The 27,391-nt window shown below is 35.5% G+C and overlaps 1 protein-coding gene across 4 annotated transcripts in view; it reads right to left on the reverse strand.

The window, feature by feature from the left end:
- LOC141389204 (uncharacterized) overlaps positions 1–27,391 on the reverse strand; it is a 642,359-nt gene that overhangs the window by 345,773 nt on the left and 269,195 nt on the right. For all 4 annotated transcript variants that reach the window (XM_073960367.1, XM_073960370.1, XM_073960368.1 and 1 more), the window contains one exon: positions 13,708–13,759. The gene's annotated coding sequence lies outside the window, so the exon portion shown is untranslated. The remainder of the gene's footprint in view (positions 1–13,707; positions 13,760–27,391) is intronic.

Genomic DNA, 27,391 nt, shown 5'->3' on the forward strand with positions numbered 1-27,391 from the left:
TCAATATTTTATGGAGTAAAATTTAAACGAGTTTTCAAAGAATGTCAGACCGGGGAAATCATACAGAGAATATTTTAGTAACACGCAAAGGATATTTAGCGTGTGTGTATGTTTTTCATTTTCTGTTCTCTTTTTAAGTCCTTGACTTTTATAACCAATATTTCAAAGAAAGTTATCGATGGATGGATGGAATAGTGAATGCAGTTTTTAACTATTTTCCGTTTTTCTCTTTTCCTTTTTAATTAATTTTTCAATAATTATGGCCTATGGTTTTTCTTCTCATTTCCATTTCATTTACTAAAGAGGTGGAGGTAAAATCAACAAAATAACATGGCCCAAAATGGTTGGTTCATGGCCATCGTTACTGTTGCAAACGATATTAAACGCATTGTCTGGGTTGTTTGTGGGAATCGTGTTCCTTACATTTGCATACGTACATACATATGGACAGCATTCGTTAATATTACATTTCGCATTTCCCATTAAAGTGCTAATCTAACAAATGATAATTGTTTTCGCTTTACCTAAATTGCTCCAAACAGCAGCAACAGCAACCAACCAATAACCAATGATGGCGTCTAAACCGACAATTGCCAATTGTTTAATATATGAGTAGAGAGCATAACTGCTGTGATTTGTAAAAACTCTGGAAGCCACCAATTGCCAACGATGATGATGATGATAATGATGACCACAACAAAACCATTGCTGGAGCAATAACAATTGGTTTGCAATAATTATGTATATAGAGCTTGGCTGGCTGACTTGTTGTTGGCTTATGGTGGGATTCACCGAGCGGGGTAGTGTATCTTTTAGCCGGTGCTCTTTTACATTATTTGCCACGTTGTGGTTAACTGTTTTGCTTCCAGCTGATCAACCACAAGAGTCAATGTAACAATTTTTATGCAGCCAATATTATTAGCTGAATCGCTGCTTGCCACAGCACTCGAAGCACAGCACGTAGCCACGTTTTTTATGTAATCGAATTAAAGAGGTTGTTTTCATTGTTGCCGGTGCATTGTAGTCTTCAGTTTTGTTCAACATTGCCAGTTTTGTTTTTGTCTGGTAATAATTTTAATGTAGACAGTCTGAGTTGTTGTAATCCATAAACATGACTGTTGGTGTTTTTGTATTTTTGTTTGATGGAAGAAATGTCTAGATATCCTTGATTTAGTGTAGTATCTTTATGATCTATTGAGATTTTACTTAAATTTTATTTAAGTATGAAGTAACGAAATATAAGATTAGGTCTGCGTTTTTAATAGGAAATAAATTTGTATTACCCCAACCATGAACTGTATTGAATAGGAACAATTTATGAAAGTATTAAGCTCTTCCTCTTATTCCATGCCGGATCTGAATATCTTAACTGATAATACTCCCTTTCAAAAAACTCAGCAATCTCGGTTCGAAAATTTAACAAATAAAAAACCATCGAAATGCATAGAATTGGGAAGTGCCGGCTAGACTAAAACCCGGATATAGAAGGATATTTTTTTTCGATTATGTTTTCTATTTTCTGGAAACACAAACTTCCAATTAGCAACCAATTCGATAAAAAAATCTACGAATGTTTTGTACGAAATTTCAGTTATTCCGGTAGAAGAATGTGGCTAAAACTTTCAAAATAGCGAAAATCAAGGGTAATGTTCTAGGGGACTATAATATAAAGGCGTGGACCTATACATACAAATTTCAGGTGGAAAATTTAATACCCCCAACGAAGACAAAATACCAAAATTCAAACATTTCGGTGGGATATTGACGGGTTCACCTTTAAAATAACGAAGACTAAATACCTAATTTAAGCAATTTCGGTGGCACATTGAGGTCACAACCTTCAAAATACCGAAAATCGGGAGGTACCGCTCTATGGGGTCTATATGAAGCGGTGGATCTACACCGACCAATTTCAGGTGGAAAGTTCTATAGCCCCAACGAAGACTACATACCTAATTTCAGCAATTTCGGCGACATATTGGGGTTATATCCTTCAAAAGACCGAAAATCGGGAGGTACCGCTCTATGGGGGTTATATGTAGACGTGGACCTACATCGATCAATTTCAGGTGGAAAGTTGTATACCCCCAACGAAGACTAAATACCAAATTTCAGCCATTTCAGTGGCCATATTGAGGCCTCCAACTTCAAAATACCGAAAATCGGTAGGTACCGTCTTACGGGAGCTATATGAAGACAAGGGCCTACGCCCACCAATTTCAGGTGGAAAGTTTTGTACACCTAACGGAGCCTGAATATCAAATTTCAACAATTTCTGGGGGATAATAGGGCCTTCACCTTCAAAATACTGAAAATCGAGGGTACAGTTCTATGGGAGCAATATGAAGGCGTGGATCTCTATTGACAAATTTCAGGTGGAATGTTTTATACACCAATCGTGGCCAAAGTATCTAATTTTAGCCATTTCTGTAGGATATTGAGGCCTCCATCTTCAAAATACCGAAAATCGGGAGGCACCGGTCTTAGGTGGCTATATGACGACGTAGACCTACACCGACTTATTTCAGGTGGAAAGTTTAATACACTCAATGGAGCCTAAATATCAAATTTCTGCTAATTCCGTGGGATATTGAGGTCACAACCTTTAAAATACCGAAAATCGGGAGGTACCGCTGTTTGAAGACGTGGAAATATACCGACTGGTTTCAGGTGGAAAGTTGTATACACCCAACAAAGCCTGAATACTAAATTTTAACTATTTCGGTGGGATAATGAGGTCACAAACTTCAAAATAGCCAAAATCGGGAGGTACCGCTTTATGGGGGCTATATGAAGACGTGGACCTACATCGATCAATTTCAGGTGGAAAGTTGTATAGCCCCAACGAAGACTAAGTACCAAATTTCAGCCATTTCAGTGGGATTCAGTTCAAAATACCGAAAATCGGGAGGTACCGTTCTACGGGAGCTATATGAAGACGAGGACCTATACCGACCAATTTCAAGTGGAATGTTTTGTACACCTAACGGAGCCTGTATACCAAATTTCAACCATTTCTGGGGGATATTAGGGCCTCCACCTTCAAAATACTGAAAATCGAGGGTACCGTTCTATGGGAGGCGTGGGCCTGTACCGACAAATTTAAGGTGGAATGTTTTATACCCCAAACGGGGACTAAATATCTTATTTTAGCCATTTCTGTGGGATATTGAGGGTTCTACCTTCAAAATACCGAAAATCGGGAAGTACCGTTTTACGGGAGTATTTGAAGACTCCGACCAGGATATATGAAGGTGTAGACATACACCGACTAGTTTCAGGTGGAAAATTGTATACGTGAAATGAAAAAGTACCAAATTTGAACTATTTCGGTGGGATATTGAGGTCACAGCCTTCAAAATACGAAAATCGGGAGGTACCGCTTTAGGGGGGCTTTATGAAGGCGTGGACCTATACCGAAGATTTTCAGGTAAAAAGATGTATACCCCAACGAAGAGTAAATACCTAATTTCCGCCAATACGGTGGTATATTGAGGCCACCAACTTCAAAATAATGAAAATCAGAAGGTACCGTTCTATGGGGGCTATATGAAGATTTCGACCGAAGTATCATGATTTCAACGGACGGAAGTTGTGGACCGGTATTGCCCATCTTCGAACTGAAACTAGGTTTGAACAAAATATGATAAAGGCAAAATTTTTGACCAAATCGGTTGATCAGTTCGACAGCTATAGTGCTCTCCACTCACTACATGTGGTGCCACAGGGGTGTTTACACCTTTCGGACTGTTTTCTCAAGAAGCATGGACTTGCCCCTGAACAAATCTTTTACCGTCGTAATTGAGGCGGCAAGTTGCTACAACAAAAATCAAAGCGATTGGAGAGCAGGTCCTACACTGAACTGGAGTGGATCGATAGCGTCCACATTGGAGCATTATCTGTCTGGTAGAAATGTCACGATGCGTAAAGTATGGACCAGATCGGTTACTACCGTACAATTTTTCCGAACATTTTCGAACTTTCGTGGTGGAGGTACCTGAAAAGTGGACCGATATGGGCCATATTCGAACTTAAACTAAGTTTGGACAAAAGATTGCGAAAGCCAAATTTTCGACCAAACCAGTTCATCCGTTAGAGAGTTATCGTGCCAGACAGAAAGACGGACGGACATTGCTACATCGACTCCAAAATGTCTGATAAGTATTTCGTCCAAAAATACTTGGGGTCTAAAATCATTATTTCGATGAGGACCCTGGAAGATCCACAAACTCTGCTATATGTGGACAATATCTTAAATAGTATGAAGAACTATTTCTGATGAAGAAATATACCGTGACACCAACACAGTCTTCACAAAACAAAATCCTTCATTTAATCTTTCAGGCGGTTGTATAGCGAAATCACCCAGAAGAAATTGCCACGAAGTACCTGTGACAAAAACGTCACTTTAAACTGAACAAAACCGCAAAAATATTAAATTTACAATATCGTGTTTTTTGATCTCGTCTTCCAATCGTTTAAACCCATCGAAGCATTGGCCTTTCAGTATAATTTCGAAATTTTTGGTGAAGATAGTTTAGTAAAAAATGTAGCTAAAATCCTCAAAATACCTAAACTTAACGGCACCTCCGTTATATGGGTGCTATACCAAAACATAGTCCTATATTGAAAATTTTTAATAGAGACGTGACAACTGAGAATCTCAGAAAACTGTATGGGGTCTCCAAGCTTGACGTGCCTACGGAAAAAAGACACCCGAGTGCAAAAATATAGCGCTCTAGCTCAGTTATTGTAGACGCTAGAGTGAATGCATGCACATGGCTATATAGTCTCAGAATTTTATCCTGATCAACGAAAATTGAAAATAACTCAACGGTTTTAAAAATAGAACATAAAATTATGTATGTATGTTGTTCAGCTCATTTGCCGAATTTTAGTGGCCACAGAATAACTATATATGTGGGCCGACACATCCTTATTGTTAATGGGGGTTTTTGCTGAAAGGCGTACCACAACTTTTACTGTCCATTGAGACTTGAATGACCCTTGCCATTACTTAGGTGAGTTGGCTCTTTGTTGTCGTCCGACACATATTTTTTGCATGTGAACCCCTGCCTCTTTTCTCCTCAATATTCCACATAACTTGCAGATGAATGATTTTTTGATTGAAAAGTTATGCGAAGATTTCTTCAAACCAAGTACATACGTATGAATTCAATCCATATTGAAAAGATTTCTGGAACATTGCATTTTTCCAATTTTTTTATTGATCTGGAAAACATAGCATTTCATTTACTATTTATTTAATATTTTTTCTAGATTGTTTGCAAACATGTGTTGAATAGAAAAAGACATTTTTTACAAAAAAAAACTATGTATGTCAGACAATTGTAAATATTGCATCCATCCAAGCATTCATGTCGCATTTGTTTCTGCTATTTTTTTTAGATTTCCCATCAGGTTGCACGTGGTGAAAAGTTGAAACTGATGGAACAACAGTTGCCATTGTGGTAGTTGTAATCACGCCAAGGGATTTTGTTTTGCGTAGGATGACATTTGGCTTGATGTTTTGTGTTAGCTTTGTTTGACTTGTCAGTATGTTTTGTTTCTAGCGTTTTCCACATTGTATTTTTTCTGTCCAATAATGTCGTAGACAGTTGCTATTGTATTGTAGTAACATGAGAAAATGTTTTCAACATTTTCATAAAAAAACGTCTAAACACATTCCCCTTACGGCCAGGGGTCAGTGAATCGTGGAGCTCGTGGCACAATTACCAAGGTAGTGGTATTACACCAGCTGTTCGAATATGAAAAGTCAAATCTCTTTATAAAAAAATTACTGTAATTTGTTGTAATTTCCCTAACAACATTTTGAAAGTTTTGACATAACATATTCAACATTTTACGATAACAAGAATTATATGGGCGCTATAAGGAACGTAGCAATGAGGACGTCCCAGGGCACCGGTCAAGGTCCTGGCTCCTGATGGTGGTCCGTAAAAATATGTTATCGCCATCCAATTATCAAAGCCCACTGCCTATGGCATTAAACACATCCCACGCAAATAGACAATATAACATGAAAAATTACAACAACGACAACATTAAATACACATCATCTCTTATCAGGTTGAAAACGACCAGGTTGTTGTTGACAACCGCAATGTGTTGCAGATGCTGTTGCAGATTGCTAGCTGCTCTGTATGACATACAGACAAAGATGATGACGATGACAGGGATTGCAATGATGCTGATGATGTTGTTTATGCTGTAGTAATATTCATAGCTGTTGCATGTTTTGTTGTTATTGTAGTGTAACAAATAATCTCTTACATATGTAAAATATGTATGCATCTTGTACTTATGAGACTTAACTTATATTATGATATAAGTAAAGCCATGCATTGTTTTTCTTTGCGGCAACAGCTCAGCATCAAAATGTCATTTATAGTTGTTTTGTTATTGTTTTCTTTATACCTTACATTGTCGCATCAAGATGGTCATTGTGGTGTGTGTCAGTTATGTCTTCCACCAGGTGAATGCAATCATACCTTTATGTTGAAACTATACATATATATTCGCAAAGGCATCTTGGATCATAGCAACAAATGCAAAGAAAAACTTTACTCTACTCCTCATCTTCTAAAGTCGGTAGTTTGTGAACATTTCTCATTTTCCAAGTTAATGGGGGGAGATTTCTTTGTTTGGATTTGTTGTAACTTCAACAATGTTTCAAGAATTTTTTTCCGAATGTAGCAGAAAAATGTGTGTATACGAAAAACAATGGTTAACATGAAATATTCCCATGCTTTAGCGATTTTTTATGGAGGGGGTTTTTTGTTGGTAATACTTTTAAGCCGCATCTGTTGTCTGTTTCTATTTGAAGCTTACTTTCAGGCCCTTTTATAATAAACGTCCAAAGTATACAACAATATACCGCAACCGCACGGTGGCAAAGTTCATAGTAGGATTCAGCACGTAGTTATTTTTAATGGAAACATAGGAACTTCCAAAGGTACAATCTAAACAAAAGCAGAAATATAAATTCTTTGAAACAACAATGTAACTTACCAAGAGTGTGACTGTAAAACCTTCAGTAGGGGTCAAAACAGAATTTACCGACATATGAAGGATACCCCAAAACGTATCTAATAGCTTTCGGAAAGTATTTCTGAACCAATGGTGGTGATAGAGAATGGTTTACCATGGCAAAGCCCAGGATTTATTCTGGTCCATTTTTAATTTCAAGTGGACACTGACATCCCTGACATTGGGAACTGCCTTAAAACCCCCTTTAAGGTAGTAATCTAACGTAAAATAAAAATATAAAAAAGTAAGAAAGTATCAGTCAGCTGTGCAGAGGGAGACATATCCTCAGCCACTGACAAAAAAAAGGAAAAAAAAACAACCAAACCAAATACATTAATTATGCCGCACATCAATTAAATTGATTTTGTATCAAGAGTTTGCTCTAACATCTGTAGGTACCGTAATGTGGGGCTATATATAAATCATTGAGATATAAACAAACGTTTTTAGTAACCAAACTTCTGCATGAAGGACTCGAAATATTAAATTGCGGTGAACTAAGTTTGGGGGTTTTGATAAATGACAAATGGGACGTATCACATGAAATTCGATGTCGAATAGAGATGGCCAGAGGAGCGTTTTATAAATACAATAAGCTACTAACAAGCCATGATATCGGAATTCAAACCAAAATCAGATTTGTGAAATGTTACGTATGGTCCATACTACTATATGCAGCAGAGACATGGACAATTAAAGCCAAAGATGAAAAAAAGATAGAGACATTTGAATTGTGGATATATAGAAGAATTTTAAAAATACCCTGGACCGCTCGAATAACGAACAATGAAGTCTTAAGAAGAATGAACGTGGATCGACTATTGGTTAAAACAATAAAAAATCGAAAAATCTCTTATTTTGTACACATAATGAGAAATGACAAATACCAACTCATCCAAAAGATTCTTAAAGGGAAAATTGAAGGAAGGCCCAGCAGAGGAAGAAGAGAACTCTCCTGGTTAAAGAATATTCAAGACTGGACTGGCTACGACGATGAAAGGAACTTGTTCAGGGCGGCCAAAAACAGAGAACTGCCGACTATATAAATAAAAAAAAAATTAAATGTAAATTGAAATGTAATTCTTTTATTGTAAAACTATTTAATGTATGATCGCTTATATCCGAACAACGGATGGGCAAATAAAAGAAGAAGAAGTTTGGAAGAAATTTTTAAAGTATCTTCCACAATAGCCGTTCCAGTATGTGCCGGCAGGGGTTTTGGAGCTTTTTGGGCCAATATCTCAGGAAGTACTGACTTACTCCGGAAAATTTGTTCTGTTGTAAATGAACCCGCTAGATCAAAATACTGAAAAAAGTATCGAAATGATGAGAGAGGAGCTCTTAAAGTTCACTTTTCCGAATTTTGTGTGGGAGATACCAGATGGAGTGGACCGATATAATCCATATTTCAACCTAATACATGACTGGATGAAGTGCAAAGCCTGCACCAATCAGAAACTCCTTGCGAAAATTATCTTGCAGATTTGCGATTTTGGTTGGTGCCGTCAGGGTTTCTTGAAACTTTGAGGCCAATATCTCACGAAGTATGGACTTGCGCAAGAAAAAATTTGTACCGTTGTAAAGGGAGCCACAAGGACAACTTACTGAAACAAATTTCAAAACGATCCGAGAGGAGCTATTAAACTTCACTTAATCCGAATTATGTGTGGGAGGTATCAGATGGAATGGACCGATATAGTTCATATTCCGGCATGACATGACTAGGTGAACAAATACGATGTGAAAAGTCTGCACCAATCGGAAACTCCCTGCCAGAATTATCTTGCGGATTTGCCATTTTGGTTGGTGACGTGAGGGTTTCTTGGAGCTTTTATGCCAATATCTCAAGAAGTGTGGGCTTGCGCAAGAATAAAATTGTATCATCGTAAAGAGAACCGCAAGTACAATCTACTGAAAAAAATTTCGGAACGATCAGAGAGGAGCTCTTAAACTTCACTTTATCCGAATTTTGTGTGAGAGGTACCCGAAGAAGTGGACCGATATACTCCATATTCAAACCTGATCTATATCTAGAGGAAATAATACGATTGCTCCCTTCGAGAGTTATCGTTCACACAATTTTACATAAAATTTTTGAACTTTTGTGGGGGAGATACTTGAAGGAGTGGACTGTATAGCCCATCTTCAAACTTAAACTAAGTTTGGACAAAATATTATGATACCCAAAATTTGGTTCGAATCGGTTGATCCGTTCGAGAGTTATCGTGCGCACCAACCAGACAGACGGACGGAGGTAGTAGAGGTGGAGGAGTGGACCGCTAAGGACCATCTTAGAACTTGAATTTGCTTTGGGTAAAATATTACGATTGCCAAATTTTGGATCGAATCAGTTTATCCGTTCGAAAGTTACCGAGCGCTCCATCCACAACACGTGTAGCGGGACTTTACAGCTTTCAGGTAATTTCCTCAGGATGTATGGACTTGCCCCTGAAAAAACTTACACCGTCGTAATGGGGGCAGCGAATACAAGTTGTTACAACAAAAACCAAAAGGATTCGAGTGGTGGTCTTAAACTGCACTTTTCCGAAATTTTGTGAACCGATATGGCCCATATACGAACTTAAACTTAAAAGCCAAATTTTGGACCAAATAGCTTAGTCCATTCGAAAGTTAACGTGAGAAAAAAAATTGAACTTTTGTGGGGCAGGTTCCCGAAGGAGTGGACAGACTGAGTCCATACTGGAACCGCATCTAAGTCTGGTAGAATTTTCACGATGTGTAAAGTATGGACCAAATCGGTTCCTCCCTCGAAGAGCTATCGTGCACACAAAAATGTTCCGAACATTTTCGAACTTTTGTGGGGGAGTTACCGGAAGGAGTGGATCGATGTAACCCATCTTCGAACTTAAACTAAGTTTGCACAAAATATTACGAAAGCCAAATTTTGGACCGAATCGGTTCAGTTTAGGACCTGTTCTCGAATCGCTTTGTTTTTTGTTGTAACATCTTGTATACACTGCCCCAGATACGAGGGTACAATTTTCATCAGGGGCAAGTCCATACTTCCTGAGGAAATAGCCTGAAAGTTGCAAATAAACCCTATGACTCCGTGTGTAGTGGTTCGAGCCCAAGATAACTCTCGAACGGATCTGCAGAACCGGTATATTTTATCCAAAATTAGTTAAAGTTCGAAGATAAGCCATATCGGTCCATTCCTTCAGGTATCTCCCCACAAAAGTTTGAAAATGTTCGGAAAATTTGTGCGCACGATAACTCTTGAAGGGAGTGACCGATTTGGTCCATACCTTACACATCCTAATATATTTACCATATATAGATCAGGTTTGAAGACGGACTTAATTTATCCAATTCTGTGGGTACCTTCCACACAAAATTTCGGATAAGTTCACTTTAAGACCTGCTCTCGAATCACTTTGATTTTTGTTGAAGCAACTTGCATTCGTTGTCTCAATTAAGACGGTAAACATTTTTTTTCAGGGGCACATCCATACTTCTTGAGAAAATAGCCCGAAAAGTGTAAAAAACCCCTGTGGCAGCATATGTCCCCAGCAAAAACCCTCATTACAAACCTCCTTTCCCACTCATTATTTTAACAAGGGCATGTCGCACGAAATATCTGGTTATTTTGTAATCACTGAACAAAGAAGATTGTAACCACTGAAATAAGTAGATACTGAGTAGATTCTGACTACTTATTTCAGTGGTTACAAAATAACCAGATAATTCGCGCGACATGCCCTTGTTAAAATAATGGGTGGGAAAGGAGGTTTGTAATGCGGATTTGGTCCAAAATTTTGCCTTCGTGATATTTTGTCCAAACTTAGTTTCAGTTATAAGACGGCAAAACCGCTCCACAACTTCCGATACTTCCCCCCAATATTTAAAAATGTCACTGAAATAGTATGCACGATATCTCTTGAACGGGGTTGCCAATTTGGTTAAAAATTTGGATCTGCTAATATTTTGTCCAAATTTAGTTTAACTTCTAAAATGACCCATATCGGTCGTCCACTTAGGGTACCTGCCCCCAAAAAAGTTCAACATTTGCGTCTATGTTCAGTTTAGGGTATGTTCGAAGATTTTGTCAAAATTTAGTTCAAGAAGATCCTTTGGAAATTTATGCCGATGCTGTTCGTTGTGGTCCTGTTTACAGCGATATTATGTTTTTTCGTGGACAAGTCCATGCATCTAGCCATACTGGTCCAAAAGTTATAGGATGATCCACAGAAATACTTGTGAGCATGATATCTATCGAAAGGATATGACTCATAAAACAATATTCACTCGCGTAATGGACTATGTAGGCCCATTCCTTCAAGTACCTCCTCCGGAACACTTTCGAACTTTAATCCTAACTTACATTTTTGTCGGCACGTTCAAATGCCCAAAAAGGGCCTCAACATTTTGAAAAGACTCAAAATACATTCGATCTGTCCGTACAAATACATTCGATCTGCTGGGTTATTCGTTAAATCTATTCTTCCCCCATTGCTAAAACTCTCTAGGCAATCGTTGGAGATTACCTAGTGTATACCATCTAATCCCTCTAACATTTAAAAATTTTCTAATTTCGACATTTCTTTCTTTAGTTTTAGTTCCGGTTGTCTAATTGTTTTGTTGGTTGACTTGTAAAATGGTATTTGCTTCTTTGTCTTGCTTAAATTGTAATTTCCAGTTGTTGATATTTTTCTTGACTTCTTTTGTGTTGAAGCTAATGTTAACTATAACTATTGGCGATACGGTTGTTTCAGTTGCGGCTGCTGCTGCTACTGCAATTGAAGCTAATGCCTGTAAGCACAGACAGAGTTCAGTGGCCAAAAGTATACAGAGAAATTATGTGAAAGTACCATTCATTCACTTGGAATTTTTCTTGTGTTGGCTGTCCTCACCCAAAGGGTCATTACTACAAGTCTCGGTACGCATCACAGATGTCTGTAACAAAGGCATACCAAGGCAAACTGGAATCTACTATTCTGTTGAGTGTACAGCATCCATGGAAACGTTTACCTTTATTTTTCTCCGCTTTGTTTTTTTTTTTTTTTTTGTTAAATCAGATTACAAAGTCAACAGGTTCTCATCTATTGTTTTCTGTTGTTGTTGGACTGAATTAAAAGGATACGAAACCGACCAATAATAATAAACATAATAAATGTAATGATTGTCATGGTGCCGGTCATCAAAGTGTCTGGTAAATAATTTTTACAATTTCTTTCCTTTGAGAAAAACACCCCAAAGGTAAAAACAAATAATAGATTATGTCAGAAGTGATTGTTATTACTCTTTCAGGACAACAACTATTTAGGTATGCAAGCGTAGGGTTAAGTGGAAAACTAAATGAAGGACGATTGAAAGGGGTTCTTACAGATTAAAGATGAAAAATGTAATTCAAATTACTGAATGTTAGTAACCAGCAAACATTTGGGATCTACATGAGCCAAAGAAGTATGTAAATTAGCACTGCTAGTTTACTAGTAGGCTGAAGCATAATGGGGGTTATCATGAATGAAATTTCGCCGTGAGTTTCGTCTTTCCGCCGTTGCAACTTAAGGGAAAAAGTGAAAAAAATCACGGGGAATTGCCGTTCATGAAAAACCCCAATGTGTTATTTCTTTAAACTTTTACAAAGAAGATGCGCTTATTTTACTCATTACTAAGTAATGAGTAACAGAGGCAAAGGGGGTATGTGTGTGATCTACTTCAAAACCGATACAACTCTTTCTATGTTAATAACATCAACACGGAAACGGTTATTTCTTAAAACGAAGTGATTCAGTTACTGAGTCAGAAATCCGATTTAATGTTATAAAGGTTAATATTTTGGGATATTTTCTGGTATTTTTATCAAAATATTCATTTTAAAAAGTAGTTCTTGTTTTCAAATTGTTTTACCCTCTTTATTTCCCTCCTTTATACCTTCCATCAATATCTAAAATTGTTAAAACCTAAACCGAAAACAACAAATTGTATGATAACAGAGATTTAGAAAACCAACTATGTTTAACTATCAAATCATTATTTGAACTAAGTCATTACCTTAACGGATGAGCAACAGTTGTCAGTCAGTTTGTTGTTTGGCAATTCATTCGAAACTGTAGATTTCATGTGATTTCAGGCAAAGTTCATTTTCTTGTGTAAACATAATTGTTGTCTCTAAACATGAAAACCATTTTCATTTTGATTATTTGTTTTTCTTTGGTTTGCAAGAGTCCCCCCAAAAAAAGCGGAAGAAGTGCTGTGATTGGCGAAGAAGAAGAAGGCTGAGTGGGCTGATCACGATGTCAAGACAACAAACAAACAATTAAGAGTTTGTTGGTTTGCAAAAATGCAAAAAATGGTAACCAAAAAATGTAACCCCTAATCAAATGCATTAGCATCAAAACCTACAATTAACTATGTTTGGTTTGGCTTGAGGAAATTATTTGGATTAGGCAATCTTTGTGATGCACCATAATTTGCAAAAATTCCAATGAAATAACAGCAGAAAATGCATTTTTTACAAACAATTATACTCGGCTCCCAAAAAAGTGGGGGATCTCCTAAATGCAGTTCGATTCTGCATTCAGCCTTATTTAATTTTTATAGCGGAGTTACACTATCCACATGAAGGAATAAAATTATAAAATAAAAATTACTAAAACTATAAACGCTTTATAAAAATAAATCTCGTTTACTTACCTTTGGAAAGTTATTTATTTCGTCATTCAGCAATGAATCTCACAGAATAATGCTGCAAATAAACAATGTAAATACATATATTTTAATATTAAATTAACATACAATATTCTAAATAACATAAATACAAAAAAACAAGACGTTAAATTGAAGAATATCCGTAAACAAAAAGCAAGGGAACTGATGAGATTCTGTGGCAAGAATCGAAACTATAGACTTCCCTGCCTTACATCTTAAATAACAATGCCAAATGTTCTCCACTAATAAATTAGTTCTTTTAAAATATTAAAAAACAAAAAGGGGACTAAGCCAGACTATTAAAATAAACAAGTAAAAAGTTTCAGCGGACTTTGCCGATAGAGATATACCCTGAGCCTGTGTGAATTGAACATTTCATATATTGACAATATCGAATCGAATACCGGATACGCAGTCAAAACCCTTTGCCCAATAATTATATATTAGATTGTTTTCAGATTTTGTGGCCCTTTTTTGAGGTATAAACTTGCCCACTAAAATATATGTACGTTTACATTTAAGCTCAAGAGTGTTGCGGAGGAGGTACTTAAAGGTATGCACGTTTATAATCCATTGTGGAAATGGACCGACAGATAGACGAACGGACTAGCCAGGTCGACTCAACAATGTCTGGAACGGATTTTGTCCATACATACTTGGGGTTAGACCCCAAGTATGTATGGACATTATTTCGATAAGGTATGAAAGTGTATGTCACCAATATTTTTGAAAATTTAACATAGCTGAAGCCAAGGTTTACCCTTTTAGAACACGCGACTTGTGATTGTATATTACACATATTAAATATTTTTGGATAAAATGAAATGTTTTTGGGCGTGGCAAAAAATATTGGCCTTAAAAGATAATTTGCGTGGAAGCTGTGGCTATATTTATGTTAAAAAATGGGTAAAAATGGGTTGAAGCCACCATGTCTTTTTTGTTTTCTCTTGATTTGTGAGTAAACCACACTTCTCTCGATTTTCCTGTCAGAGTAAAAGTAGAAGCAAACTAAATAAGGATCATCTTACTAATGTATTACTTTTCAAAATTTGAACTGCTTCTACCATTAAATGATGCTGACATTTTGAAGCCAAATTTACAGTGTTTTTTTGAAATTTTCTTCTAATTTCATTCCGCATACAGGTTTTTCAAAAAATCATATATAGTATTGTAATACTTGCGATTTTGAGTTATTTGATACGTATATTGTGAATGTAGTCTGCACAGCTTCATAGAAATCTGCATCCAAATGCGGAAATTTTGTGCGAACATTTTTCTAAAAATCATATTTTTCAGGTCTAATATTTGCAATTTTCTCTAGAATACTTCGTACTCCATTGCACATTTTAGTTTTTTACGTTCCGGATCCAATAAATCATTCCTCGTGTAAATCCATCTACTAAAACGCGAGTTACAAGAAATTCCAAAGTAGAAAAATCACCTAAAATTGTTTTTGAAAATATCGCGTATTTTATCGCGTTTTCTGCGGACCGTTTCCACTGCAATGAAAAAACTAGTGCAGCATCTTCGTTTTAGCGGAAACAGAGATTTGAAAACTTCACTGATAAGGAAGCTACATTCATTTTATCCCAAAAAAAGTGTGTGATGCTACATCCACGGTTCTTGATTGATCGCCTTCAATTAGATATATATCGATGTAGATTTTCATGGTGGACACTGAAATCGGATGCGGACAAAAATTGTATGCACTTTGCGCAAATTAGAGATATTTTATAGGTTTTTTAATGCTAAGATGCAGTCGATGGTCTTGCTGTACATGAAAATCACATGCGGACAAAATGATTTTGATAATTACGCTATTTACACGACTGTTAAAATGCATATAAATTAAAATGGGTTATTTGACCTCTATTTCCATTTCAGAAGCTTTGAGATATATCCTCATAAACCCAATTACCTTCCCTAATGGGAAAGCTTTAATATGAATGTCAATAAAGCAAAATAAAGGAAGTACTGCTATAGATTTTTACAATATTTTCTACTACATAATGCATGTGAAAAAAAATTTTTAAAAAAAAAATTATTTTTTTGACCAAAATATGTGCTTATTTTGGTTGTAACTTCGAAACTATAACATCAATCTGTATGATTGTAGTCTCATTTTATTCGCCGTGAAGTTTTGATCCACAACACATTTTTATGAAATTTTATGACCACTAAATGGGCCTTAATTTTGAAAAAACGTTGACTTATATTCAATAATTTATCAATTTTAAGTACATTCCGCGAATTCTGTGTAACATTTTACAGGTATTATGCAATCTACTCGCTGAAGTCACTCCGAGAGAACTTTTTTGTTACAATTATGCTCATTAAAATAATTAGCGTTTTTATAATATTTTCTTTCTCAAAAAGCGAAATAAAAGCGCCATAGCTTTTGTCCGCAACAACCAAAAATTGGCTCGCGACCAGATTCGTACTGGGATCGTACTACATATCAAAAATCGTTGATGTAGCGCGAAAAAAAATTATCCTTTTTTTCTGAAATGGAATATGAAATAATTGACAATATTCGTGATATACGTTAGTCTAAAGACTGAGAGTATAAAAAACAAAATTGCAACAGCTAGCCAAATAAAAAAGAACATTATAAGAACATATTTTTGCAGAAAATAGGTCCATATTTACATTAGTAAATTTTCCTTGTGGCAATTGTCAGTTTGTTGGTGAGAGAGGGTTTTGAGAGGCAAAAGGTTACCATATGCCTCATCTCTCTCACCTTCAAACTGACAATTGCTGCAAGGAAAATTGTCTAATGTAAATACTGACTAATATAAAACAATTAAAAAAGTATCAGTCGGCTTTGCCGACAGAGATATACCCTCAGCCTATGTGAACTTAAACATTCATCTACGGACCAAAGGAATGTATTTAGGGTCTTTTCTGAATTGCAGAAAAAATGTGGATTAGTTCAAGAGTGTTGCGGAAGAGATACTTAAAGAATGGACCGACTTGGTCCATTATGGAAGTGGATCTTATTTTGGGAGTCATATTTTTTCAATTGATATCGCGCCCACTATTCATTTCAGTGGGTCATCGTATAACTTTTGGACCAGTATGCCAGGAAGCATGGACTTGTCCACGGAAAACATAATATCGCTTTAAACAGGGCCATAACGAACAGCATCGGTATACATTTCCAAAGGATCTTCGAACAGGCCCTAAAATGCACTTAGACACAAATGTTGTATTTTTGTGGGGGAAGTACCCTATGGAGAGGACCGATATGGGCAATTTTAGAAGTTAAATTTGGGAAAAATATTAGGAGATCCAAAGTTTGGTTGCCTCGTTCAAAAGATATCGTGCATAACATTTTGTGTAGGAAGTATCCGAAGGAGTGGACATATATAGTCCATATCCGAACCTGATCTATATCTGGTAGATATATTAGGATGTGTAAAGTATGCACCAAATCTTTCTCTCTCATCAAGAGTTATTGTACGCACAATTTGATAGAACATTTTTGAACTTTTGTGGGGGAGGTCCCTGAAGGAGTGGACCGATACGGATTATCTTTGAACTGAAATTTAGTTTGGACAAAATATTACGAAGGCCAAATTTTGGCCCTAATCGGCATTTATCTTGCGCTCCAACCATAGGTTTTTTTTGCATATTCCAAGCTATTTTCTCAGGAAGTACGGACTTGCCCCAGATGAAACTTGTGCCATCGTATGGGGACGGTGAATACAAGTTGTTACAACAAAAATCAAAGCGATTCGAGAGCAGGTCCTAAGCTGAACTTTTCCGAACTTTTGTGTGGTAGGTATCCGAAGGAGTGGACCGATTGAGTTCATATTGGAACCTCTTCGAATTCTGGTAGAAATTTCACGATGTGCAAAGTATGGACCAAATCGGTTATTCCGTTCAAGAGTTATCGTGCTCACAAATTTTCCGAACATTTTTGAATTTTTGCGGGGGAGGTACCGGAAGAAGTGGACCGATATAATCCATCTTTGAATTCAAACTAAGTTTGGACAAAATATTACGAAAGTCAAATTTTTGGACCGAATCGGTTAATCCGTTCGAGAGTTATCGTGCGCTCCAGCCAGCCAGATAGACAGACGGACGGACATGGCTAAATCAACTCCAAATTGTCTAAAACGGATTACGTCCAAACATACTTGGGGTCTAATACCATTATTTCGATGAGGCATATTTTGTCCGTATGAAAGTGTATATACCCTCGTTAGCATAAATGCTGAGGGTATAAAAGAAGTAAGAAAAGGATTAAAAAAGGATAGGAATCTGTACCGATTCCGATGTAATATGGCACACTTATTTCTAGATCAAATTCTGTCACACATTCCAAGTTTGATCAAATTTGAACAGATATAGGGTGTTTGGTTTATCAAATGCCTCAAATCGGCCGAAAATATATATGGGAGCTACATCCAAATCTAAACCGATTTCAATATAATATGACACACTTATTTATTGACCGAATTCCGCCACACATTCCAAATTTGATCAAATTCGGACATATATAGTGTGATTGATGCAGCAAATACTTGAAATCGGCCGAAAATATATATGGGAGCTATATCCATATCAGAAACGATTTCAATATAATTTGGCACATTTATTTCTAGACCGAATTCAGTCACACGTTCCAAATTTTATCGAAATCGGACATATATAGCGTGATTGGTGCAGCAAATACTTGAAATCGGGCGAAAATATATATTGGAGCTATATCGAAATCGGTTAAGATTTGGAATTTGGCACATTTACTTCTACACCGCATTCAGTCACACATTCCAAATTTTATCGAATTCTGGCTTATGTAGAGTCTTTGGTGCAGCCAATATGGGAAATCGGCTGAAAATATATATGGGAGCTATATCCAAATCCTATGGCTAAACAAATTATATTCCCCATTTTTCAGCTGAATCGGGTAATAAATGCTACCTGTACGTTGCGAACAAAAATGCATGAATAGACGGACAGACGAACAGACGGACGGACGGATATGCATAAATCGACACAAAAGGAGCTATGAGTCTAATTCGTTTCCTTATGTATGTTATATACAAATATACAAAGACATAATAACCATTACCACAGTGTGGTGTAGGGTATAAAAACAAGTAAAAAGTTTCTGGCGACTTTGCCGATAGAGATGTACCCTCATCCTGTGTGAATTGAATGTTTCATCTATTAACAATATAGCGTGGTATGCAAATGTTAGCGCTACACAGCTGAATAATATTCAAACCTGCCTGCAAACATCATGCCTCCTCATGACACTACTGGATCATCTTCATGAAGAGACGAAGGTTTTACCAGTGCATCAGCACAACAGGATGTTGTCGATGCAGTACCTGCTTGGGCGTTATTGCAATGAACATCCCTGTCACGATCTACTGGACAGGCTTTCCCCACTCAGTCACATCAGCAGAGAATTCTAAGATCTAGAGACTGAGATGAGGTACAAACCAGAACCTCTAGACCAACAAGGCTATCAGACAGGCACCGTGATGTAGACGCGCAAGCAGTACGGAGATACAGAGTAAGGAGATTACCCCTCCTCTCCTCCATAGTCAGTTGCAAGAGCAAACATGAGCGGTTTTAGCCCAGTAGAGACCCGGCCGATGCAGCCGTCTCAATTCATATTGGGACCGATACTCAACACATACTCTGCATCTATACGACACGCTGCATTTGCTTAGCTGCTATTGAGCTATTGACTGACATCTATATTATATTGTAAAACAAACAAAAAATAATATCATTACCTATGATTTTGCTCTAGAACACGTAATCCACTTTTTGTTTTGTGATTTGCTTTATACAAAAGGAAAAAACTTCCAAATATTTATTTACAATCAATATTTATCACTCTTTTTTTGCTTTAGTAGAAATTATTAAAAAACACTGATATTTTTAATTATTATTATTTATTATTTATTTATAATTGCATTGTTATTTTTTTTTTGTAGAATATTAAAACACAACAATAATTTAACTAAAGGAAATTTCCACACAAACATTATTATTGTTTTTATTTAAGTGACACAATCTGTTATATTTTATTTATATTTTTGTTTTAGTTCGAATGGCAAATGCACACACATTTCTAAAAAAATATTTTTTTTATTTTTTCTAGATTAAAACACTTCTATAATTTTTATTAACACTATTTAACAATAGGTAATTTCCAATGAAATAATATTTTTTATCTCTATGTAAATGATGCAATTTTAATTTTATTTAAAAAAATATTTCTTTTATTAATGAAACAACTTATTTTTCACAAAACATTTCGTGCGTAAATTCTTATTCTAAATACCAAGAAAAAACACACAACACAAATGTTTACTACGAACTCGCGTTTGTTATACTAACTAAAAAAGAGAGCGTATTTTGTTATGGTTCGGAAAACAATGATGTTTTTTCTATGACACCAACCAAATTTTACTGAATGCCTGATAAGAATTATGACCTGTTACACTAACACTTATCTGGTATCTAAAACGCATCATATGTTTATCTTTTTAATGTGTTGTTGCTATCTCTTTCTTGCTTACAGGTAATGTTTAAACATTCTTGTTTTTATTATGTTGTGTCATGTATGTATGTACGTTGACATACGTAGTGACCGTATCACTAGATTTACCTTTGGTAGTAAAACAAGCAATACTACTAAGGGTTATTTGACGATGGGAAATTCTAACATGGATGGATGGGATGATTCAGGCAAAATGATTTTTTATTGTTAAGGTTTAAAAGAAAAAATATTTACCGGTCTTTTTTTAAGATGAACACAAAAAATTGGGTTTTTTGACAACTATGTAAGGAAGAATTATAAATTTAAAGTTGAATCATTTCCTCCAATATTTGTTAATTACACACAAATTGATAGATTTAATTTAATTAAAAAGTAATCCTTTATAAAACGCAAATTGTGGCTCACATCCGTAAAAATCACACAGCTACAATACAAGAAATTAATTAAAAATCAAAAACAAATTGCATTCATTACGTTTTTTGGACCGGTATTTAGTTCTTTATCAACAATTTATAATACATATGCATGTATGTAAACCAAAAATAATGTTCATAATTTAATTGAATTATAGCAAGGTGAAATACATATGTTGTTGTTGCTGTCGGTAAACCACAACAAATTTAATATTACTTAAATATTCTTAATGAAATATGTTTTACCAGAGAATACAAATTCATCAAATTGTAAACTCTCTATTATATTACGATACATATGTATGGGTTGTTGTATAACATGTGTTTTGGTTTTTTTGTACAAACATTTGTGTGAATTTTTTTTGTGTACAAGACTGATAACCACATTCAACCAACAGATATGCATTAAATCACAACAAATCCAAGAAGTAAGAAATAAACTAAATTGTATTGTTGATCATTAATTTCAATTAAATTGATTTATGTGGAAAATTTTGTGAAGACCAGACAAGGCATGAAATATGTAGATTTATAAATTTAGCATATGTATGTAATACAAACATATTGCAAGTGATTGCTGCTTTGTGTGGTTGTGGTGGGGTGGGTGTAGCATACAAAGATATTGGAGTGAATCCACATAGTGCGAATATTCTATCTAAAGAACAGTATATAAATTAAGTGATATTTTCTCATTAAACGGTCAATTCAATATTGGTTAAAGACGAACAGCTTCCCAGATGTCTACGTGCTATATGTAAGAACAACCCATATATTTTAAATACTACAGTTTATATTCTATATTTTAAGTGCCGTGACATAACTCCCAACGGACATAACACCCAAAACGATTTCGGGAGTTATGTCTGCCTTGGTTTGGGAGCTACGTCCGACCCCCCTCGCGGTTATAACACCCAATGGGAGTAATGTCCGTTTTTAAAATTTAAATGATATTTATTTTAATAAAATTTTTTATTTCAAATGTATAAGAAAATTAAAAATAACTTTAAGTTCATTTGCATTTTTCATTTCATAATATAATTTAGCCAATACAAATCGAACTATATTCAAAATTTGCCTTCAAACCTATTTTAAATGAAAAATTCTGCCTGCAGGAAAATATGCAGTAACAAAAAAACTTTTCAAAAACTTTCTGAAAAACGAAAAGCGCCGCAGGCAAAAATAAGTTTTAAAAAAATCTCTCAATTAAAAAAAAACATTTTCACTATTAAAGAATATAAAAAGATCTTGTTAAAATTTGCTAAAATTTTTTAAAAAAAATTGCGCGATTTTTTACAAATATATTTTCACAATTTTATTTAAGATAAAAAGTTTTTGTAAAAATATTCAAATACTTTCTGAAAACCAAAAACAAAATAGAAGTCATCATCCCAAATAAAAAACGCCAACCTTCCTATTTTTTATAATTATTGATTTCAAAATTGAGCATAGAAATAATTTGGCGAACGGATCTGCCGATTTGGTGTAAAATATGGCTTTCTTTATATTTTGTTCAAAATTACTTTAACTTCGAAGAATAGCTATATCAGTCCACTCCTTCAGGTACTTCCCCCACAAAAGTTCAAAAATGGCTTTCTTAATATTTTGTTCAAACTTAGTTTAAGTTCGAAGAATAGCCATATCAGTCCACTCCTCCAGGTACTTCCCCCACAAAAGTTCAAAAATGTTCGGAAAATTGTGCGCATGATAACTCTTGAAGGGAGTGACCGATTTGGTCCATACTTTACACATCCCAATATATCTACTAGATATAGATCAGGTATGAATATGGACTATATTTGTCCACTCCTTCGGGTAACTCCCACACACAATTTCGGATAAGTTGACTTTAATGCCTGCTCTCGGATCTCTTTGATATTTGTTAAAGCAACTTGAATTCGCCGCTTCAAATACGACGGTAAATTTGTTTCAGGGGTATATTCATACTTTTTGAGAAAACAGGCTGAAAGATGTAGAAACCCCCTATGGCTGGAGAGCATGAAAACTCTCGAACTGATCGACCGATTTGGTCCAAAATTTGCCTTCGTCATATTTTATCCAAACTTACTTTCAGTTCGAAAATGGGCAATACTGATTCTCAACTTCCGATACTTCTCCCCAATATTTAAACAAGTAAAAAAGCACTAAGTTCGGCCGGGCCGAACTTTTCATACCCTCCACCATAAAATATTCTGAACTAAAATGGAATAATTACTTTTCATTCCTGTCCCCAACTTTAAGTGGGTACGTTAAAATGTCAGGTAATGTTTATGTACATTTATGCTTCATTCGGGAGGCCCTTTTTTATGGTGCCTATATCTAACTATGTGTGTTGACAATTTTTGGTGGGCTAGAAATTGGGAGGTACTGTTATATAGGGGTTATAATAAAACATGGGCCTATGTTGACAGTTTTTGATGGGAGCCTTTAATGTCAAATAACTCCTAATTCGGGTAAAAAATTTAGCTAGAATCTTCAAAATATCGAAAATCGGTACATAACGTGGGAACTTCAAATGTCATTAACAGCTAGTTCGGAGTTATCTGGGCTATACGAAAATATGAACTTAAATGAACCGTTATATGGGGGCTATACCAAAACGTGGACCTATGTCCACAAGTTTTGTCATATAAGTTTATTGACATTTAAGAACTTTAAATGTCAAATTATAGCTACATCGGTCTGAAAATGTAGCTACAAACGTAAAAACACCGCAATTCGGGGGTACCGTTATATGGGGGCTATACCAAAACGTGGATCTATGTCCAGAAGTTTTGTTATATAAGTTTATTGACACTTAAGAACCCTAACTGTCAAAATATAGCTAAATCGGTCTGAAAATGTAGCTAAAACTGTCAAAATACCGTAAATCGGGGGGTACCGTTATATGGGGGCTATACCGAAACGTGGACCTATGTCCACAACTTTTGTTATATAAGTTTTTTGACATTTAAGAACCCTAAATGTCAAATTATAGCTACATCGGTCTGAAAATGTACCTAAAAAGTCAAAATACCGCAAATCGGAGGGTACCGTTATATGGGGGCTATACCAAAACGTGGACCTATGTCCACAACTTTTGTTATATAAGTTTATTGACACTTAAGAACCCTAAATGTTAAATTATAGCTATATCGGTCTGAAACTGTAGCTAAAAACATCAAAACACCGTAAATCGGGGGGCACCGTTATATGGGGGCTATACCAAAACGGGGACCTATGTCCACAACTTTTGTTATATAAGTTTATTGACACTTAAGAACCCTAAATGTTAAATTATAGCTACATCGGTCTGAAAATGTAGCTAAAAACGTCAAAATACCGCAAATCGGAGGGTACCGTTATATGGGGGCTATACCAAAACGTGGACCTATGTCCACAACTTTTGTTATAAAAGTTTAGTGACACTTAAGAACCATAAATGTCAAATTATAGCTATATCGGTCTGAAAATGTAGCTAAAAACATCAAAACACCGTAAATCGAGGGCACCGTTATATGGGGGCTATACCAAAACGGGGACCTATGTCCACAACTTTTGTTATATAAGTTTATTGACACTTAAGAACCCTAAATGTTAAATTATAGCTACATCGGTCTGAAAATGTAGCTAAAAACGTCAAAATACCGAAAATCGGAGGGTACCGTTATATGGGGGCTATACCAAAACGTGGATCTATGTCCACAACTTTTGTTATATAAGTTTATTAATACTTAAGAACCCTAAATGTCAAGTTATACCTAAATCGGTCTGAAAATGTAGCTAAAAACATCAAAACACCGTAAATCGGGGGGTACCGTTATATGGGGGCTATACAAAACGTGGACCTATGTCCACAAGTTTTGTTATATATGTTTATTGACACTTAAGAACCCTAAATGTCAAATTATAGCTACATCGGTCTGAAAATGTAGCTAAAAACGTCAAAATACCGTAAATCGGGGGGTACCGTTATATGGGGGCTATACCAAAACGTGGACCGATATATCCCATCTTCGAACTTGATCTTCCGACGGCTAAAAAAATGGTATTCCCCAATTTTCAGCGAAATCGGTCAACAAATGCGACCTGTATGTTGCGAACGGACGGACGGACATGCATAAATCGACTCAGAAAGTGATTCTATATATATCCCTAGAAGGAACTATGGGTCTATCTCGCTTCCTTTTGTATGTTACATACAAATGCACTAACACATAATACCCCTTACCACATAGTGGTGTAGGGTATAAAAAATGGTATGCACCATATCTCTTGAACGTGGCAACCATTTTAGACCAAACTTTGGATCTCTTAATATTCTGTTAAAATTTAGTTTAACTTCTAAAATGACCCTATATCGGTCCTCTCCTTAGAGTACTTCCCCTACAAAAGTTCAACATTTGTGTATAAGTGCAGTTTAGGGTCGGTTAGAAGATCCTTTGGAAACGTAAACCGATGCCGTTCGTTGTGCGCCTCTTTACTACGATATTATGTTTTCCGTGGACAAGTACATGCTTCCTGGTTTACTGGTCCAAACTGAAATGACTAGTGGGCGCGATCCTAATTCTAATCCAATTTTTGGGAAAAAAGTGTTTCAATTTACATAGGCTGAGGGTATATCTCTGTCGGCAAAGCCGGACTGATAATTTTTTACTTGTTAAATTAAGAAAAAATTGTTGGGAATTATGTCCGCGATTTTTTTGGGAGTTATGTCCGTTTTGCTTCACGGACATAACTCCCAACGAATTTTGGGAATTAGTACTTTCCGTACCCATAACTACGAATATTCAACACTACCTCAATCATACACTCCAAAAGGAATCTTTATTTAAAATTTCAGGTTCCAAGCTTTATCCCTTCACCCAAATCCAACTTGTACTAAATTTAGTACCATTTGGTACTTGTCATACACATAAGTACGAATTTCTAAAACCATTTCCTTATATTAAATCACTTCACCTTTATTCCCATACCAAATTTCAAGATTCTGGCTACTGAATTTAGTAACCTTTGGTACTTTTCGTCGTTTTGGGTCGAATTTCCAAAAACCCTTTGGTACATCTTCCTAACTCGTTTGTTTATTTTTTACTTGTTCTATTGCATGAAACAGGGCTATTTCTTCATTGTCACATAATATTATTTTTTGGGGGAACACCCTAATATAGAAAACTGTAATTAATGAAAATAATAGTATGTTTTGCCTAATCGTAACTCAGAAATACATATTTAACTATGTGTAAGATTATATATATTTCAGAAATTGTTTGTGGAAGTGTGACTGTGTGTGTGAGCTATGTTAGTTTGTAGGGACAAGAGCTTGTTGGGTATTTAAATAAATCACAACATCTAAAAACCACATTGTACATACTACACACATAGACATACTCGTACGCATGTACTACAGTCATTAAGTCAAGTGAGACTTTCGACTTAAGTATTTCATAATAATTAAGTTTTCAAATCTAAGCAGTTTGAAACATTTATTTCCCTCCCTGTCGTAATTGCTGTTGTTGCTTAGTCAAGTCTGGAAAGGACGAATGTATTTAAAATGTAATTGTAATTATATTAACATGTCTTAATCGTTTAAAATAAACCCATGGATTATAAGTTATTTAAAAGAGGCTGAGACTCCTTTGGATTTTTGTTAATAAAAGAAGGCAAATTTGTTTTACCAGTTTTTGCAAACAAATAAAATATGTCCAATTTGACATTTGTTTTAGATAAATTAATTCTATTGGAACTTTAATTTGACATTTTTCCAATTTAAAAAAAAAACGAACTGTTCACTGGAAATGTCCCTTCATTTTGCCTTTCATGCATGCCGCCGTTGCAAAATCCTCTATCTATAAAATATTCAGACAATTTAATTGAATATTTCGTTGACCAGACAGCTGCCAGAAACTGACAATGCTTGGAAATAAAAGTCCTTCACAAAAAAAGAAAAATTCTAAAATAAATATTCTAAATTCGGGTAGCATGGACGGTTTTTTATTTTCAATCGCAATATATTTGCATTTATGGCCTCAAGGACAATGTCAACAAACTGCTGAATAAAGAAAAGAAAAACACCGATATTCGAGTGACCACATAATCAGCAGAAACGGCATAAAAGCCAAACCAAAACAAAAAAAATCCATACAGACAGGCCATCGAAAATTCCATTCAATTGAATTCAATTCCAAACAAGAATTGTGATAACCCCACAAAGTGGTAAATTGATATTAACAAAAAAAGAAAAACTAATAATTGGAGAGGGCGTGTGGATGGAAAAAAGGACATGTTTGGTCGTATATGTTGGGGTATATCGGGTACAAAAATTTGTAATTTTTTTTTTGACTTAAGTGGTATTAGACTCCCAAATGAAAAGTAAAAAATCGATATTTCAAAAAAAAAAAAAAAAAAAAAAAAAACTATGTAATATCGAAGAATCCGGCAAATAGGGTTTAGAGTAGGGTTCCTTTGTGATTAGTACATGGTAAAATCTACTACATGAGAAAGGTATTGGGTGACAAAAGAGAGGAGCGACGCCTTTCCTGTAGATAAACATTGACCCTGGTAATAGATACATAGACTTCTTTATAGGGGTCTGTAAAGACCACTTATAAGAGTCTTAAAGACAGAGTCTATAGAGACTATTTTATAGGAGTCTATAAAGTCTCATTTATAGGAGTCTATAAAGACTCCTTTTTAGAAGTCTATAAAGACTTCTTTATAGGAGTCTATAAAGACTTCTTTATGGGAGTCTACA

Source organism: Musca autumnalis, unplaced genomic scaffold (assembly GCF_047663935.1).
Source record: "Musca autumnalis isolate F117 unplaced genomic scaffold, ASM4766393v1 scaffold_1, whole genome shotgun sequence".
Classification (NCBI taxonomy): Eukaryota; Metazoa; Arthropoda; class Insecta; order Diptera; family Muscidae; genus Musca; species Musca autumnalis.